Source organism: Silurus aristotelis, assembly GCF_946808225.1.
Source record: "Silurus aristotelis genome assembly, chromosome: 3".
NCBI classification, from domain to species: domain Eukaryota; kingdom Metazoa; phylum Chordata; class Actinopteri; order Siluriformes; family Siluridae; genus Silurus; species Silurus aristotelis.
In genome coordinates this window covers 8,880,719-8,901,013 of record NC_139576.1, presented here as the reverse complement: position 1 = coordinate 8,901,013, position 20,295 = coordinate 8,880,719, and the positions used below count along the sequence as shown (strand labels likewise).

Genomic DNA, 20,295 nt, shown 5'->3' with positions numbered 1-20,295 from the left:
GACCATAGAGTATTTGTTCTTTGTTGTTTTTTCCCCCAGAGAAACTGATTTGCTTGTCAAGTTGCGGTCTTGCAGTTCCATCCATTCAGTGTGCCTGTGTTTTGTATTATCACATGAATATCAAACACATCAATGCTGCTGAATAGAGCGGGTTCTCCTTTTCTCTTCGGGTTAACAAACCGTAGTTAATTACAGCCTGCTCTTTCTCTCAGTTAAGAATCCTGCCAGGAGCCACTAGCACCCTTTTCTTTTCATCGTTTCTCCCGCTGCACCATTCGGTTTTAAATATCTTTGTAGGGCAGCTTTGTGATCAGCACAGTTTAACACTACCAAAACTGGGGGTACGAATCCCATATTAGCCCTGTGTGTGTGGAGATTGCATGTTCTCCTTTTGCATCAAAGGTTTCCTCCCCTTTTAAAAAAAAAATAGCTTTAGGTTGTTTGGCATTTCCGAATTGTCTGTATTAAATACATGTGTGTAAATTTGTGCTCTCTGATGGGTTCACACCCTGCCCACTCACCTTGTGCCCTAATCTCCCTGGGATTGGCTCCAGGCTCCCTCGTGAATGTGTGTTCGCTATAGAGGATGGATAGATGGTTTGATAGATTAATAGATGGATAAAAGGATGGTTTGATTGATTAATGGATGAATGAATGGATTGATACCCAGCCGATTAGGGTTGCACAAGCCAGTGCACTCTTAGCGCCGGCCCCAAGCCTGGGCAACTACTGCAGAAGTGATAAGGGAGACAGATAGAAAGGTACTTGGTGTAACATCTGGAAATAGAAAGGAAAAAAAGAGACATGGTGGTGGAATGAGGAAGTGCAGGAGAGCATAAGGAGAAAGGTTGGTGAAACAGAATTGGGATCGCCAGACATACTGGTAGAAGGATGGAGAAGTTTATGAAGCATGGAGACGTTTGAGAGATGGCAGTGGACTTTTTAACAAGATTGTTTAACAGGATTCTGTAAGGTGAGAGGATGCCTGAGGAATGGAGAAGGAGTGTGCTGGTACTGATCTTTAAGAATAAGGGAGATGTGCAGACCTGCAATAACTACAGGGGAATAAAATTGATCAGTCACACCATGAAGTTATGGGAAAGAGTAGTGGAAGCCAGGCTAAGAGAAGAGGTGACCATCTGTGAGCAACAGTATGGTTTCATCCTGAGGAAGAGCAGATGCCTTATTTGCTTTGAGAATGTTGATGGTGAAGTATAAAGAAGGTCAGAAGGAGTTGCATTGTGTGTTTGTGGATTTAGAGCAAGCGTATGACAGGGTGCAGAGAGAGGAGTTGTGATATTGTATGAGGAAGTCACGTGTGTCAGAGAAGTATGTGAGGGTGGTGCAGGACAGGTGGAGCCCTTTAAACCCACTGCAAACAGGAAAGGGTTTAAAGGGCGACGTCAGACAGGAGTCGCCGTGGACTATGATGTTTGCTGATTATATTGGGATTTGTGGTGAGAGTAGGGAGCAGGTTGAGAAGAGCCTGGAGAGGTGGTGGTACGTGCAGGAGAGAAGGGGAATGAAAGTCAGTAGTAGTAAGACAGAGTACATGTGTGTGAATAAGAGGGAGGGGAGTGGTGCGGTTGCAGGGAGAAGAGGTGGAGAAGGAGGAGGAGATCAGGTACCTGGGGTCTACAGTGCAAAGTAATGGAGTGTGTGTTAGAGAAGTGAAGAAAAGGGTGCAGGCAGGGTGGAGTGGGTGGAGAAGAGTGATAGCAGGAGTGATTTGTAATACAAGTGTATCTGCAAGAGTGAAAGGAAAAGTTTATAGGACTGTGATGAGACCTGGGATGATGTATGGTTTAGAGACAGTGGTATTGAGTAAAAGACAGGAGGCGGAGCTGGAGGTAGCAGAGCTGAAGATGTTGAGGTTTTCGTTGGGAGTGACGATGATAGACAGGATTAGAAACGAGTTTATTAGAGGGACAGCGCATGTCGAACGTTTTGGAGACAAGGTGAAAGAGTTGCGATTGAGATTGTTCGGACATGTGCAGAGGAGGGACATGGGGTATATCGGTTGGAGAATGCTGAAAATGGAGCCTCAAAGAAGGAGAAAAAGATGAAGGCCAAGGAGGAGGTTTATGGACGTGGTGACGAAAGACATGCAGGTAGTTGGGGTAAAAGAGGCAGATGTAGAGGACAGGGGGAATAGAGACCGAGTGGAGAATGGTGATCTGCTGTGGCGACCCCTAATGTGAGCAGCCAAAAGAAGAAGAAGAATTAATGAATTGCTAGATGGTTTGTTGGATGGAAGGATAGGTTGATTGATTGATATATTGATTGATGGATTGTAGCTACATTTTAAGTATTTCTTAGACACAAACAGAACACAAAAAGCCAGGGTTAATCTATAAATTGATGGACACTTTGACACTTCAGCAGTTTACTGCTCTTGCTTGTTTGTAGCCTTTAATTACCACAGATGAACAACCCGACTCAAACAATAGTACTCTATGCCATTCAAACACAGGAGGAAAGCTGTGCCTCATGAAAGGAACATCAAATTAAGCTGCATACACCGTGATGAGAAAATGAAATGAACTCATGCATGATCACTGGATGTGGAGAAGTACATCTGGAGTCCCCAAAATCAATATTGTCGTCAAGACTGTGCACATGTAGTGCTGCTATAATCATAAAGATTGCCCAATGCTCATCCCAGGAAACTTATATGATGAAAGAATGTATGAACATATTGTAAACATATTGTAAACACTTTGTGGAAGATTCCTGCCTCACACAATCCGAGTGAGTGGATGACTACCTCTCAAGGTTTCTTTTCTTACCCTCATTGCCTCTGGCTTGCAACCACCTCCGAATTTCAAAAGCCGTTTTGAAAGAACATCATCTGTAAACGGCGCTTTACAAATTAAACGGAATTAAATTGAAAGAATGTTCTACTTCCACGAAAACAAGACCGAACTTCAAGCCTGTATGTGTACTGGATTTTGAAAGCCACACCCCTCTTTTGCTGTTCCAGCCACAATCATTTCTGACCATAAAAATGCCTAATCCAGCCAAATTAGCAATAATCTGGAATTTTATCACTAGGGTACTCTTATTCCTGCAAAGCCCTTGAGGCAATATATTAGATTTGGGAGTGGACATGTAAAGGTTTTGAATGAATTAGGTTATTTTTAGATGTTCACTTTTTTGTATTGTTGTTATTTGTTTTCTCCAAGTTAACTGCTTATTATCAGATCCAACTCTTAGAGAGATAATTGGTTTTTGGCTCTAACTGGGATAATAACAGTATGTGAAACACAGCTGGAAAGAGTTCAAAGGTTCAACGTTTGTTTTGTAGGATTTGGTAAAACAAAAAGTGTAAGAAATATTATATGTAATTTGATTTATCTAAAGTAATGCTGTTTAATTGAGCTGCCTCTAACCAGATTCCTGCACGGGTAATTTTGCACCAGTTTTTGCTCTTTTATACACAAAAATGTGGAGGATAAAGTTGATCCACGGATGATATGAGTTGATCAGCACCACTTAAACACCAAGTTTCCCAAAATAAAAGTCACATCCTCACTGTCAACACTGTCAAAACATGTTGATTCCATTAACACAATGATGCATTTTTTGTTTTCTCTGGTTATTAATACAGGTCATGTCTGGGACAAAGAAAGGATATTCAAACCTTATTAACATGTTTATGTTCACACCTTATCGTCATGCTGTGCATGCAATTACCTGTACAGGGCAGACTGGAAACCTAGCCGCAGGAATGCACAGCCAGACAGTAATGTGGGTAAACTTGAACTGCTCTACTCATTGTTTTAGTAAGCTGGAGAAAAGAGGAGCAAGCAGAGGCAGATATGGCGGCTTTCAAAATGGGTTTACAATCGTATTCTTGTACTCAATGTTTTAAAGAGCTGCTGTTCCTGTTTTTTTTCCCCCTGGTTTTGAAAGTTACCTTTATCTGTGAACACTGTTATTGGACACACCCAGCTCTATAGGGGAGAAGGGTGCAATGGGCCTCTAAAAGAATGAAAAACACCAAGCAACAGCTTCGAAGTCCGTGTAAGCATATGCACACACTCGTGTGTATGTGTGTGAGATCCTGCTATCAGTTGCAACCCGAGCCAGAGAGACGTGTGCAAGACGCCAGGATGAAACTGAATCTTTTGCATTTAAACAGCAGACAGAGGAGAGCGATGAAGCAAGTGTGCAATGAAGTGATGTTTTCATCAGCAGGAGAATTATTTTAAACCCCAAAATCTGGAAGAGGATTAAACCTTGAGGGAATCGAATACATCCCGGAGGATGTACAGCAGCATCTGAGTGTAAAAGTCGTTTAGGACACTCTGATCTGTCCTTCTTATACTGGTGTTACGAATGGTAAGTCAGATATATCATATAGACTCTGTTCACTATGTACAACATTTGAGATGTTAATAAACTCAATTAATCTTTTTTGGTAGATGCTTTTGTCTATTAGAATTTAAGTAAGAAGGCAGAAGACACTTAAATCTCAAATATGGGCAAATATAGCTGAGGGTTTTTTTTTTTTTACTATTAAATTGATTTCATACAAATATCAGACTAGGAACTCAATTTGTAGACATTTTTACTCATATCAAGCTCAAAATTGTGTCATTCTGTTGAGATCTTTTTGATAAGTTTATTTCTACAATATTATTACTTGAATATTTTGTTTTATTTGTTGATTTGCATGTTTATTCAAGATATAATCCATTTACTACAATATACATTTTTCATCGAAATGGAAAAATACTGTCATGCCGTTAACTGGAAATAGAAACTATTAGGCTTATTACCACTGAGAAGTTTTTCAGTGGTGGCTGAGGACTTGTTCAAGGTCTCTAGTATTCCCAGGATGTTCGAGTCAGCTCAATTATCATTAAGAATGTGGGTGTCATTGCTGACTCACAGTTCCACAGATCCTGGTTCTGGAGCTCCGGTTACCATCTGTGCGGATTTGCATGCTTGTGCAAATGGGGTGCTTTGGATTCTCGGGTTCACTCAGACCTTCCAAAAAAATATACTAGGGTGAATTGGATATGTTCAATTGCAGCAGTGTCCTTTCAAGTGACATTTTGCATTCTTGGGATTTTCTCAGGGTCCACTAGCAGAATAAAGCTGCTACTATATATGAATGAATAAATGAAATAAAGTATTGAGATTTTTAGTTACAAACCTTTAAAACTTAAAAAAAGTTAAAAGAAAAATAAAACACAATGAATAATGTTGAAGCTGGCCGTTTAAAACTGGTGCAGGGGTGTAAAAGTGATGTTCAGGTGTAATGATAATACCACAAACACAAGCCATAACATTTTGATTATCATTATGGAGCTGTAACCATGGAGACACTGTTATTATTCTATTGTTGTTTTTCTGTTACTCCTGTCTGCCTTCTGACAGCTTAATAGGGAGTAAATTGATTGGCATCAATGAGACACACAATGTCTAATTACTCTTTTCCTGAGCAAAGGCTTAAGCCAGGTTTAAAAAAAAAGGGTTTAACTAAGATGTTTCTTCTCATACATACAATGTATGCATGTATATAAGAAAAAAATTTATTGTTTCTTTTGCTCTAAGCATTTGTTGCTGTATTAGCTCACATCTGGACATTACCACCACCATTTATTTTACTATCATGTATATTGTTTGCTTGATGGCAAAATGATGTATGCATATTTCCAAAAGGGTGCTGCACATGTCGTGTTGTAATGTCTGTCTGTGCAAATCCACAAATACTGTACCTTTACACCAAGAGATTAAGTGCTTTTGTTGTTTGCCTAGAGTGGTGTAATATTTGTAAAAGATTTATCAGAGGTTCACAGAGCAGCTTTGGATGACAATTCATTCCCGTTCCTAATATACAATGGAGTAGGAAATGATGGGCTTCCTTAGACCCTGAACCATACAGGAAACTGAAATGTTCTGGCATCCTCTGTCAGGGTTTAAACATGTACAGATGTATCAGTCAGTACAAAATCAAGATGTCAAGTGAAGTCGATTTTTGTCATATATCCACGTACAAGACACACTGCACCTGCCTAGAGAAAACTATACAAAATGGTGTAACAGTTATATACTGTATACTGTCATTTGCAGTATACTGAGGAATTAGAGTCAAGAGTAGAAATGAAAGTCTGAGACTATACTGAAAATCTGGAACTATTTCTTTTTCTTGAAGGTTTTAGATTTTGGAAATATTTAAAACAGAGAAAGTAAATGTTCAAGATTCTGTACTATTTGGAGTTATTATATATATGCAAGCAAATGTGTGAGGTTTAACATCATTGACATCCAACATGGATGGATGGATGGATGGATTAGATAAATGAAATTGATATATAATCAAGATACTGTAATATATTAACAAAACATTTTACAGTATATGTAAAAATCAGTGCAACATACTTTTTATTGTTGGTTTTATACTGTTAATTTAAATCTTATTAGCAGGATTTTTGAATAAATGATATTTGTTGACACTGTAATGTTGGGGGAAATGAAGGGATAGGGGGAAATGATAGGGCAGTGGTGGTCCAGTGGTTAAGGCTCTGGGTTACTGATCATAAGGTCAGGGGTTCAAGCCCCAGCACTGCCAAGCTGCCACTGTTGAGCCCTTGAGCAAGGCACTTAGCCCTATCAGCTCCAGGGGCGCCGTACCATGGCTGACCCTGTGCTCTAACCCCAGCTTCCAGATGAGTTTGTATATGCAAAAATGTTTTAATTTCCCCGCTGTGGGACGAATAAAGGGTCTTAAATGGGTCAATAAACAGGCAAAACAATTCTTAATAGCTATGTGGAACAACAGCATAAGATCAGACTGAATCAGACAGTTTGTGTAAATTATACAGTATATGAAAGAGACTAGTGTAAGTAGTTGCCTATAAATGTGACCACTTAGTAAGAATAGCACATAAGTACCTAAATGCAGTGTGGAGCATCATAATTAGAAGCCTATAACAGAAGCAGTGTATAAAGAACGTAAATAAATAAACCCTGAATCTGGAAAGACAGGCTTAGTACATGTTTAAAGTGATGAATGAACAGTTCTCGTGAAAAGTGTTAAGGCTTTGGTTAAGTTTTTTTCGTCAACAAGACCAAGACAAAGCACTTCTTCTAGTCTGTACACGTTTGTCACACAATGTGTTTTTACCTCTTTTGCAACTGACAGGCATCTGTTGATGCCTGGTCACCATCAAATATTTAACGTCTTTGCAATTTGAGTCAGAAAGCATTACACCTGCTCTGGGTCTAACCTGATCTCATCTATAAGCTCAGCAGGGCGAGTTTACGATATGGTGTATCCACACCGAATAGAAACTAATCTGTGTTATGCCTTTAGGGTTACTTGGAATTAGTACAATGTAGATTACCTTTAAAAGGAAAATAATTGAATGTTATTACAACTATTATTAAAATGAACATAATAAACAGAATTTATGAATCCTGGGATCTGATTTATAGCTGAATGCATTGAAAAAATGACAACAAAAGCAAAATGGCTTAATAAAAACTAACCTGAATCTATTTACTACCCCTGATCAAAAGAAAATGAATGTGTATTAACTTACATTAAACTGGTCAACACCTATTTTTTTTTCAGTACTTTTTTGTCCTATATAATCTATAGCTCAGCTTTCTGTTCTTTTTGCTGGCAGGTGTGCAACTTTGTGTGTCACCTATATATGTGTCTTAGACATAATGTACTTTTTTATATGCTTTTTTTATTTGAATCACTATATACTTCCTGTGAGCGTGAATCTGTCTGGTCATTTAAATCTGACCTCAGAGCTACTGGTCCTTAACTAGTTAGCATTATTCAGATATAAGCATTGATGGATTTAGCCTTTCTAGTTGACAGTCTATCACAAAGTATTAGTAGATAAATTCAGCTAGCTAAATTCTTAACAAATATTTTGGTTACAAATAGAATATTGTGGTTTATACTGCAAAATCAGTAACCAGTGAAGCTTTTCCTGTTTCAGCAACATGGTGCTTCTAAGTGCAAAGCTTTTTGATGTTTTTGTTTTTCACACCACCATTTCACTGCATGTATTTTTTCCACACCATTTCAAGTAAAAGATAGAGAGACTAATGTGTGTGTGAAATATGCACCCACCAAAGTCAGTGAGATCATAATTTTTTCTCCATTCTGATATTTGACTGAAGCTTTTGACCTGTAACTACAAGATTTTATTTTATCATACTACTGCCAATTTCTTTATTTTTTTTATTTCTTTTTTTAAAATTTTTTTTATTGGATTTACCTGTACCACTTCAAAAAGAGTGTACTATATGTGGCTATGTGTTTTATTCCTTTTATACCAAAACAACATTTACATTTATTGCTGTGGAAACCTGTGGAAGAAAAACCATCAGAAGAATTACAACTACAGAGAGAAATCACATGCTAACTTCTAATTGTGTGGCACAACTTAAAGCATATGTAATAATCGCAAATGATGTCATATTGAATTAAATGAACATTTTTAATCCAATCAGAATCAAGCATTTACTAGCACTCTGTAATAATAATAATAAGTAGAAGAAGAAGAAGAAGAAGAAGAAGAAGAAGAAAAAGAAGAAGAAGAAGAAGAAGAAGAATTAAACCTTCTAAAAAGGTGTCTTCTTGATGATAGCTCAGTGGTTAAGGTTTTGGTTTCCTGCTCGGAAGCTGCCACTGTTGGGTCCTTGAGCAAGGCCCTTAACCCTAAATTGCTCGGTTGTATAAAAAAATAACGAATGTAAGTCACTCTGGATAAGGGTTTCTGCCAAATGCTGTAAATGGAAATGTAAGTATTGAGCAAAATGCTGTGAATACTTATTTACGTGATTTTTTTTTCCCACCGTTTTTTAACAAATTTGCAAAAGATTTCAAACACACTTCCTTCATGGTGTTATCACGGGGTATTGTTTGTAGAGTTTTGGGGAAAATAATGAGTTTAATCCATTTTAGAATAAGGCTGTAACAAAATGTGGGTAAAACGTGTGAATACGTTCAGGATACGTTCAGGATCCACTGTATGTATATACTCACCTCAGTGCTATAGATTCTAAAGGGTACCTCATATAGGTGATGTTTTATATTCATGGGAATCAGTGTTTTGTTGTAGGTGTATTAACTTTCTGAGGGTTACTTTATTACCCATATCACTTATATCTTTTATATTCCTGTTTAACAAGAATCAAACATATATGCACCATTTTACTTCTAAGATATCATAATTCTGTTTTAGTCTGATAGCACATCTTATTCTCATTAAAGGTGCAAAATTAGCACACAGTTTACCACGCATGATTTAGTGCTCTTCATCTGTCACACAAATGAGTTTTTTATATGAGTTCATTATACTTATGAGAACATCCGATTTGCATTGAAACTACAGGTATTGACTTGAGCGACCCTTTTATTTGAATGTATTTGTTTGTTTGATGACTCATAAGACCTGTGAGATACTTTATAGAGGGAGTCAGATGACACTCCCTTTTTAGAAGAAGAGACCTGGCATGGATTCATAAATCCTTGTGAAGTGTTAATAATATGTTTAATCTCACCGAGGCACAGCACACAAGAGATGAAATATGCAGGATCAGTGGGAGAATAAAAACGGCTCATTCAGAGAACTGCGAGACTTTATGTTGACTATTGAGGCTGCTGCATGTTGACGCACTCATGTACGTGCATAGTGCCGTTACACACACACACACACACACACACACACACACACACACACCTGCTCGTGATGGAGCCAATGTCACAAACATGTATTTCTTTCCAGCTGTAAGCCCAGCTGTGTATTATGATAGAAGACTATTTATTTGTACAGTGATCCTAAAACCCATTACTCACTTTGTGGCCTCCACCCTGTCCCACGATACATCTCTCTATAGGAACTCTCTTCTATCACAGAAAGCATACACTGAAATAAATACCTAATGAAATAATATTTAAACCATAGCAGAGATTGTGAACCAGAATAACAGTAATGCCCATGATGTATGCTGCTGATGCAAATGGCATGTTTTGTATATTAACAAATAGACAAAATCAAAAATAAATTGTAGTCTGTTTTTTGTTAAGTTTATCATTTAGCTATTATAAAATGCTTTGGTTTTCTGATCCCTAACTACCTATAATTAGCCTCAAAATAGCAACAATTGATCAATTTAACATTTCTACTTATCAGTGCATAGCAAAACAATGGTAGTTAAATTCATCTAGCTAATGAGTTATATTGCAAACACAGAGTTTTCCTAGTTTTCTTTGCTTGTGTGTTTGTTTAGGGGGCCTGCTTAGACTACTGCCCCCGCGACCCGGATTACGGATAAGCGGGAGAAAATGAATGAATGAAAGAAGTCCAACATATTTCTACTGAGCAACCACTTCTCTAGTGTATTTGTTGATAATTCAGATGCTATTAAAAGTAAAAAATTGGCAACTCAGTTGTTAAAATGTTGAACTTATAATTTGAAGGTGGTGAGTTTAAATCTTATCAATGAAAAGCGGCCATAATGGGAAATAATTATTTTTATGTCACTATCACTGTTGGCATGATATCAATTCAAGGCTACTAAACAAAAATCAATAATGGAATTGTCAAATATTTAATAATTACTTTGAGTAAATTATTTGCTGAATCATAGAAGATTCAGTGGTATCATCAGATGAAATAATTTCTATAAGACTTGAAAACGTATTGTATAATATCATGTAAAAGGCTTTGCACAACCAGTTTGTATTGTTTGTAGAAGACAAACCAAAAATAGCTGTTCAAAATTAATTTAGAGAAGACAGGTCATTATGAAAAATCAAATCTTGGTGCTGACTGTATGTAACAGTGTATAACTATCAGAACCATTTTGTTATCTAGTTAGCCTAGTGAAAAAGTTAATGGTAATGTTATACTGAGGTCGTTCCTTTTTTCTTATAAAATTGCCTTTATTTCACATACTTATTGCCACACAATGCTGCGCAAAGTTGACAACATATTTAAAACAATATCAACTGAACGCTATTGATAAAAATAAACACTAATAAAAACATCATTATGTTACTATGACCAATTAGCATCAACCAACATTCAGTTAATTCTATTCAAGTTTATAGGTCATTTATATATATATAGGATGTCAAAATTAATGACAATTAATTTGGCTGCTCTCGTTAGGGGTTGCCACAGCAGATCATCCTTCTCCATACCTCCTTGTCCTCTACATCTGCCTCTTTCAAACTAAATACCTGCATGTCTTTCCCTTGTTATTACAAATCACTTCTGCCACTCTTTTCCACCCACTCCATCATGACTGCACTCTTCACTTCTATAACACACTCTCCATTACTTTGCAGTGTTGCCCCTAGGTACCTAAACTCCTCCACCTTCACCACTTCTTCTCCCTGCAACCGTACCACTCCAGTGCATACATCCACCATTCCAGGTACTTCTCAACCTGCTCTCTACTCTCACCACAAACCACAATATCATGCACAAACATCATAGTCTGTGGAGACTCCTGTCTGACCTCGTCCGTCAACCTATCCATCACCACTCTAAACAGAAAAGGGCTCAGAGTCGATCCTTGATGCAGTTTTTTAATTACTAAATCAGTAAACATTTGTTTTACTGATTCTAAAACCGCCTGATTCTTTTCTTCTTATTCTTCTTTTTCTTTTTCTTCTTCTTCACTTTATTGGTGGTTTTCATTCTTAAGTAGAGCATTACCGCCATCTACTGTGGTAATGGATCAGAGACTTATATCCTTATTCCCTGGATAAAAAAACGCCACGATGCACACATCCGGCAATTAAAACCATCCATGTGGAAACATAGCAAAAGTTCTGATTGGTGTCCTGATGATTTATGTAATTTAAAACACCATAAATAATTTCAAACATTTACATTAATAATTTGTCTTCATGCTCTGTTGAGTTTGATTTCACTAATAATAAAAATACTTTTGCATTAATATTTGTCCGTGCCCATGTTGATTAGATTATTAAAAACTTTTTATGTATTCATTTAAGGTACATTTAGAACAGATAGAAATGGCCGATTAAGTTGCAATTATCACGAGTTAACTCATGACACCCCTGCAATTAATCGTGATTAAATATTGTAAATGATTGACAGCCCTAATTATATACATATATTAAAATCTTTATTTTGTATATTTTGATTTATAATTATATAGGTTATATACAGTGCATTCGAAAAGCATTCACAGCACTTCAATTTTCCACATTTTGCGATGTTACAGCCTTATTTCAAAATAGATAAAATTAATTTTTTTTCTCAAAATTCTACAAACAATACCCAATAATGACAAGATGAAAGAAGTGTGTTTGAAATCTGACTGGGCCACTCAAGGACATTTACAGAGTTGTCCTGTAGCCACTCTTTAGTTATCTTGGCTGTGTGCTTAGGATCATTGTCTTGTTGGAAGATGAACCGTCGCCCCAGTCTGAGGTTCAGAAAGCTCTGGAGCAGGTTTTTATTAGGGATGTGTCTGCATTCATATTTCCCTCAATCCTGACTAGACTTCCAGTTAATGCCATTAAAAACATCCTCACAGCATTATGCTGGCACCAACATGCCTCACTGTAGGGATGGTATTGATCATCCTTCAGGTGCCTTTTGGCTAGCAACAGGTGGGCTGTCATATGATGTATACTGAGAAGTGGATACCATACAGGCCTGATTGGCAGAGATGCTTGGTCTCTAAGGTTCTCCTCTTTCCACAGAGAAACGCCAGAGTTTTTTCAGAGTGACCATCAGGTTCTTGGTCACCTCCCTGACTTAGGTCCTTCGCTCCTGATCTTTTACGCGGCCTGCTCTATGAAGAGTCTTGGTGGTTCCAAACTTCTTCCATTTACAAATAAAGGATGCCACTGTGCTCATTGGGACCTTTAATGCTTTAAAAATGTTTCTGTACCCTTCCTCAGATATGTGCCTTGATACCATCCTGTCTTGGAGGTCTACAGACAATTCCTTGGACTTCATGACATGGTTTGTGCTCTGGCAAGCACTTTTAACTGTGGGACCTCATATAGACAGGTGTGTGTCTTTCCAAATCATGTCCAATCAACTAAATTTACCACAGGTGGACTACAATCAAGTTGTAGAAACATCTCAAGGATGATCAGTGGAAACAGGAAGCACCTGAGCTCAATTTTCAGTTTCATGGCAAAGGCTGTTAATACTTATGCACATGTGCATTTTTTTCATTTTGTTTTTTTAATACATTTTCAAAGATTTAAAACACACTTCTTTCATGTTGTCATTATGGGGAGTTGTTTGTAGAATTCTGAGGAAAATAATAAATTTAATCAATTCTAAAGTGAAGCTCTGTGAATACTTTCCGGATGCACTGTAATTTTCTATAGGTCTAATCTTGATTTATATAGGTTATGTATTTATTTATAGTTATTAATTTGGTATTATTTATATAGGGTTATGATTAAATTACTTGTATAACTCGCACCATGTAACATATGTAGCAACATGCTCCTCTGAGTCCTGACGTTTCATTCCTTTGTTTGCCTCCACATATGGTGGAATGAAAATAAATACAACTTAACTTGACTTGAATTGACTTGATTTGACTTGACCTGACTTGGCACAAACCTGTTCTTTGGGACCAAAATTGTTGTATCTTAAATTACTTTATAAAAATGGTGAGAAAATAAAACTTGGAAAATGCATTGAAAAATGCTGCCCCATCCACAGTGTAATAACAGTGGACAGGACAGTTAATAATTTGGTAACTTAATTTTGATAGCACATTTTTAAAATGTTTCAGTGGTGTGAAGCGAATGATTAGTGTGAAATTGTAATTGTGTCTCAATTTCCATATCGTTTTTAAAATCTTAAATTTTTTAGGCTAATTTCCAGAATTTTCCAGTGATTTTCAAGTGTAGTCAGGTTTGTATTTCCATCTGAGTTGGGTGGGGCCCTTTTTACATGTGTAGTGAGTGTTATGGGCACTGCGGATGTCTCCTTTATGACTTTCCTATAGGCTATGTTTACTTAAAGATGAATAAGCTACTTTTTTAATCCTACATAGTTCTACAAAGTGGGCACGCCTGGTTAATAGCATTTCTGAGCACGTTATTGTTAAATGAAACCACACTTGCTCTATTCGTACACTAGATGCCCATTGTCTAGTACATTACTCTCAACTGCCTATTGTACTTTTGCTCTGAAATTGCATTGTAGTATAGGGATGTAGTGTAAGTAAATTGTGATATATGAATTGAAAGTAGATTTGACTTCACTGTGAATGAAGTGATTCAACAAAAGAAATAAGTCAGTCAGTCTGTGGAGATGAGATGAGATGAGATGAGACAAGAAGGATAAATCCTGAATCAGTGACGCTCTTACCACCTACTAAACACCTCCACGCGCTATATATATATATATATATATATATATATATATATATATATATATATATATATATATATATATATATATATATATATATATATATATATATATATATACAGTGGATCCTGAACGTATTCACACATATCCCTCTCTCTCTTTCTCACCCTCCTTTGCTCTACATCTCCCTCCCCCTCTCCCTCCCTCTGTCTGGGTTTCGGTATCTTCTCGCTGGAGTGCTCATGGACTTATTAGTACTCAGACAGTGAACTTGAACTCTTTCCGCATGTGGAGTTTGGTGCTCATGGACGCGCTTGACGTTTGTAGAAGTCTCCGAGGATGGAGGAAGACAAAGCAGAAAACACTTCGGGATTAACAAACGCTGTGACGCCTCGGATACAGGTTTGTACTCCGTCTTTCGTGTCAATCCGAGTTGATGAAGTCATTCTACCGAGTTAATTTAGTGCCTGAAACGCGCAATCACTTGCGCAATCAAGTGCGCGTTAATCCGAGCTTTATCTATTGCATGGAACACGTTGCTTTATAACAATAAAAACAAAGAAAGAAAGAAATGCACACACAAACAGCAGGGTTTGTGCACGTTTAGTTTGCTTTTCTAGGCAGCTCCAGTTAATTTTTGTGCCTTTAGTGTTACCTGGTTTTCCCTGGTGAAAAAACGCATTCAAACCCCCCTACAATGTTTAATGGTTTTAATAGAAAATGTAATGATACAATGCTTTGGGTCTCTACTGGGAATCTTTTGCCTCCCACTGGTGCATTTAATTGTCTAGTGGATACAGTTGAGGACCAACAACTATGGCAAGTTGTAGATCACATTTTGGTTCCTACTGGACACCAGTAAAGTCCATTACAACATCATTGAATATTCTAATTCCAGTGAGTTTCTAAAACGGCTTTATTTTGTTATGGTTAACATAAGTGCAGGTTTTTTGTGCAATGAAACTTATAGTACAATGAAAACACGAAAACTATCTCATTTAAATGAGAATAGTGTCCAGTACCTAGTACCTGTCCAGTGATCTCTAATAAGAGACATGAAATTGCTCATTATTTATCAAGTTTTTTCAAACTGGGCTGCAGCTGACTTACTGACAGTCAGGATATTATAAAGGTAAGAGTCAGTCTTCTTAGTTTACACTTGTTCATCAACCTGAACGTATGCTCACAAAGAGAGGTCCTGCCAAAGTCTTTCAAATAAAAAACATAAAACATGTTATGTTACATTTTAAATTAGAAATGAAGATTTGTGTCAAATAAATTTTCCCCCTGTTTTTTCCGCTTTTCTCATGTATGGTGTGGTGCAGGCTCACGGGCCCTTTATTGGGGCAATACTCTGCCCCAGCATTAGTCTGTGATGGTTTTTGTGGGGTTTTTTTTTATCTAAATGCTCTTCAGTGTTACATAAGTGATTCCTAATGTACCTTGAATAATCTTTAGAAATATTTTTACTTATTTCATAATTGTTTTATATTGGTGGGTTACGTTACAAATTTGAAAGCAATTATTTATACAAAAAATGTATTAGACAGAAATGAAAAACTCAAATTTTTTAATAATTAATGTCCAGGAAAAGGTTGAATGATCTTATACTTTGTTTATTGTAATTTGATAATAAGATATATTAGGACATAAGATAAAAAGTATATTGCTAAGAAGATTTAGCAGTGTAAACATGAGTTATTAGGATTTATAGCAATATTTTAGGATTAAGCTTATTAAAGTGAATTAAAGTGACCCAGCTGTTTAAGTATGAAAAAAACAATAATAAGTATAATAATTTGATGTGTTTTGTGACCTTCAAACTGGAGCCTATTCCAGTATTTAGATGATACCACTCCTTACCTTCTAATGTACTCTAATGTCTGATTGTGTGCACAGTTTATGTGGTCAAACTTTGTTCTATTGAATTATAATTTATTACTATTATTACTTTTAAACTCAAACTATAGCCTACTCACTTATGCTACTCTTGCATGAGTTCATCATACTATTCATTAAACATGTTTTTTGGCTCTTCCTTGTTTAATCACATGGACCGTCAGTTGAGTTTCTTTATAAAGTAATAAGTGAGTAATAGGATATATTTTCACAAAATATGACCTGTCAGTCAAAAATGTGCTTTAAATCTTATTAGCCTACCACATGCATCCATCACTTTTCTCTTTCATTTTGTGGATTGATCTGCTTTCTTTGCTCGGTAGGTTTTATTTTTTTTTTAGCAATAACTGCATTCTTTATTTAAATCAGCTCAAGAGATTACAAGGTGAAAAGGTGATTTAATATTTTTTTTTTGCCTGCATTTATTCCTCCTCATTTAAGACACGTACGTTTAGACGGGTCAAAAGCTCCAGATTATAAAACAGATTATACTCGGAGCACGTAGTTCGAATTGCTGGCATTTAGAGATTAACTTTAAATGTTTGCATGTGCCTTGTGAAGAACAATTGGTCGAGAAATCTGTCTATTAACATTTCAACAAGTTAAACTCGAAAGGAAAGTCTACAACAAAACCAAAGGCAGTGATCGTGGTTTTGAATGTAGTTGACATTAGCACTGTTTTTCCGTTACGTGTGTGTTCGCGTGTGTGTTCTCCTCAAGGCCATATAAAATAAAAAAAAACAATAAAATAAACTTCCCGTGGGCTCACCACCTGCAGGAGGGACCATAAGGGACGGTGCTGTGAGAATTGGGCAGCAGTCGAAGGCGGGGGCCTGCTTAGACTGCTGCCCCTGTGACCCGAATTACGGATAAGCGGGAGAAAATGAATGAATGAATGAATAAAATAAAATCAATAAAATCCAAATGCAGGAAAGGACACACCTTTTTTATCACAGACAGATTCCATGGACACTACCATTGTGTTGGTGCAGGTGCAATAAAATAACAAATTAGATCTGTAGTACTGAATTAGCACAAAATACTATTTTGATACTGACATCATAATGTCAATGATGGAACCACTTGAGTGTAATGTAATGTGTTCTCTTAGGCCATATTGTTGTTGATGATGTTGATTTTCCATCAATTTCCAACTGTTTTTGTTTGTAGTTTTAAATGAAGAGATTTATGGTGGATAATAACATAAAGTAACTAATCAGTATGTAAACTTGTCTGTAATTATTTATGTTCTGAAATTATATATGTATGTATATATATATATATATATATATATATATATATATAAATATATAAAATATTTATATTATTATTTTATTTTTTTATATTTCTGTTTGATATATATGTTGTATTAGATTGGTAGTGGATGAAGTACATCGTTCCTGTACTTAAAAATCAAAAGCCCCTTTTTAAACTAAGTATCAGTTCTTTACTTTATATAGTATATATTTTAATAACTGATGCATTTCAGTGCTTTGTTCTCCTGCACATCAGACCTTTTTAATTAGAGAATTGTCTATAGTTACAAGTGCATGGTGAGAGAACCTATACTCCATACACACTCAGAGGAACCATGAGGTTTTGCTTGTGCTCATTTAACAGGTATTAATTTCAAAATAGTGATGAATGGCATGATTTTCTGAAATGTAGTGGCGTAAAAGTGGCGTAAGAAGTACTTGAGGAATGTGCTTAAGAAGAATAATAATGTATAAATACTCCGTTTCTGGTTACCACTTATTTAGATTAAGAGGATTGCACATCAGTGTTTCCCAGTCTAATCCTCTAGGACCCCCTGGTTTTTGCTCTAAATCAGCTTTCACACTGAAACACTGGTATATTTGCATTGCAGCTGAAACCTCAACATCTCCTTGTCTCTGAACACCCGGAAAAAAGCATATGCATTAATCGTATCTGAATAAACAACTTTTTTCATGAAAATATTGCTTTAGCTTTGGACTCAAATATTTTACTTTTTACTAAACTACATTTAGCAAAATCAGTCGTTTCTTTCTATTTACGAGTGGATAAAAACATAACTGTTTAATCACACATCCAGCCACCAATCAGGGGAGAGCGTGTTCTGTTTGGAACTTGTTTTGATTGCCACTTGGTGGTATCTACTTATCACTGACATACTGTACAGTTCTGCATCAGTTCAACAGCAAGCAGAACATTTAGAGAGTAATAACTAATGAAAGAAACTCCTGACTCAAACTCAATACAACACCCGTGGCCTTATTTGCACAGTTGTTGTTTTATTTAATAGTTGAAAAGAAGGTTTTGGGCTCATGATCCTTTTAAAAAATATCAATATGTTTTTGAGTCATTAATATCATTCTATTAATAGATAAGAAATAGAAAGAGTAACTTTAAAGTCTTTTCACATTAACTGAGTTGATTAAGCAAAGAGTCTTGTAATAAAAATGATAATAGAAACATTATAGCCATAATAAATCATAGTGCTTTGGATACTTAAGCACAATTGAAAGTATTTTACAAAGTGTATCTCTACTTTAACTCAGAACATAGTTTGTGTATTTTGTCCACCACTGCATCTAAATCAGGGCTTCCGAGTGCAATCCTCTATTACCACTAGTGATATTCTCTACATCATCCTTCAACATTAAATCATGATACATATGTATCGGGATCCCAAATGTATCTCAGTTTGTTTGTCTCTGAGGACTGGGCTGGGAGACACTGCTCCAGGCAGTAGATGAACGACCTTTGGAGACCCTTTCCTCTCAACTGCGAGGCTGAGCATGGCACGTTAGACAGCCTGGAGTGCTAGTGAAAAATGGTCGGAAATGCCTTTCTCAGCAGGAAACCGTAAACTGTGGCTCTAAATTTGGGAAAGTGACGACAGCATTTTGTAAAAAAGGAAGCGTAGGAATTTCGAAACCACCCAGAACAAAGAGATCAGATGCATTATGTATTATTAACCAGTGTCAATTTTACACTGTATATGTTTTATGTTATACTGCAGAATGACCAAATTGAATAGTTTGGAAATTGTGGAATTACAAACATTTAAACTGTAGACATGTAACTATATAACAATGTCAAACATCCAAGCAATTATCAAGGATCATTTAACTCTTACCCATTATGTCCTTACACTGTTCAAACTAAGTGCAGAAATACTGTGAGAATTCTTCAGGTATTTTACTTTAGATGACATGAATTTACTGCAAATAAAATGTAATGTAATGTTGGTTGATGCTGACCATAATATACTTGTGTGCTATTTGAACATCCAATTGCACAGTTAGTCCCTATTTCTTCCATGTCCATCTAGATTTTGCCGTGTGCTTGTGGAGATTTGTGCTAATTCAGCCTCACGAGTGTTCGAAAAGTCAGGTACTGATGTAGATGAGGAGGCCTGGGGTGCTGTCAGCATTCATTCCAAATGTGTTTAGTAGTGTTGAAGTCAGAGCAGTATAGCAGGCCTCTTAAGATCTTTCACTCCAACCCATGTACACCATATTGTCCTAGAGCTGTATTTGTGCACAGAGGCATTGTCATGCTGGAACAGGTTTGGGTCTCCAAGTTCAAAAGGTAATCTAGTGCTACCACATAAAATAAAACATTCTATAAAACATCCCATACAATTGTGTGCATTCAACTTTGTTGTAACAGTTTGGGGAAATACAGCATATAGCGGAAAAAGCCATGTGTCCCAATACATATATCCATATATTATAGTGTAGCTATGATATGGTTAGCATTATATTGAATGAATTAAAATGCAAGTGAATTTACTGTTGATTGTAATAAGCCTCATCGGAATGACAAAAGGTTAGTAAAGTTTCTATGGTTATAAATATAGCTGGATAACTTTTTAAGGCTTTACATCTTTCAAGTAAAGGAAGTGAAGGGGTAGCAGTTTGGCACTGTGGGAACTGCCTGTTTTAATCATTACTCATTTGCACAAAACTGTATCGAGGTGTTGTTGTAGATTCTTTTCCATTCCTAATGGACCGGACATGTGAACATTAGCAGCTATGAGTGA

The 20,295-nt window shown here is 36.4% G+C and overlaps 1 protein-coding gene across 2 annotated transcripts in view; it reads left to right on the top strand.

The window, feature by feature from the left end:
* Nucleotides 1-14,580: 14,580 nt before the first annotated feature.
* The window catches only part of gpr156 (G protein-coupled receptor 156), a 47,757-nt gene continuing 42,042 nt past the window's right edge, over nt 14,581-20,295 (top strand). For both annotated transcript variants that reach the window (XM_083536973.1, XM_083536974.1), the window contains exon 1: nt 14,581-14,768. The gene's annotated coding sequence lies outside the window, so the exon portion shown is untranslated. The remainder of the gene's footprint in view (nt 14,769-20,295) is intronic.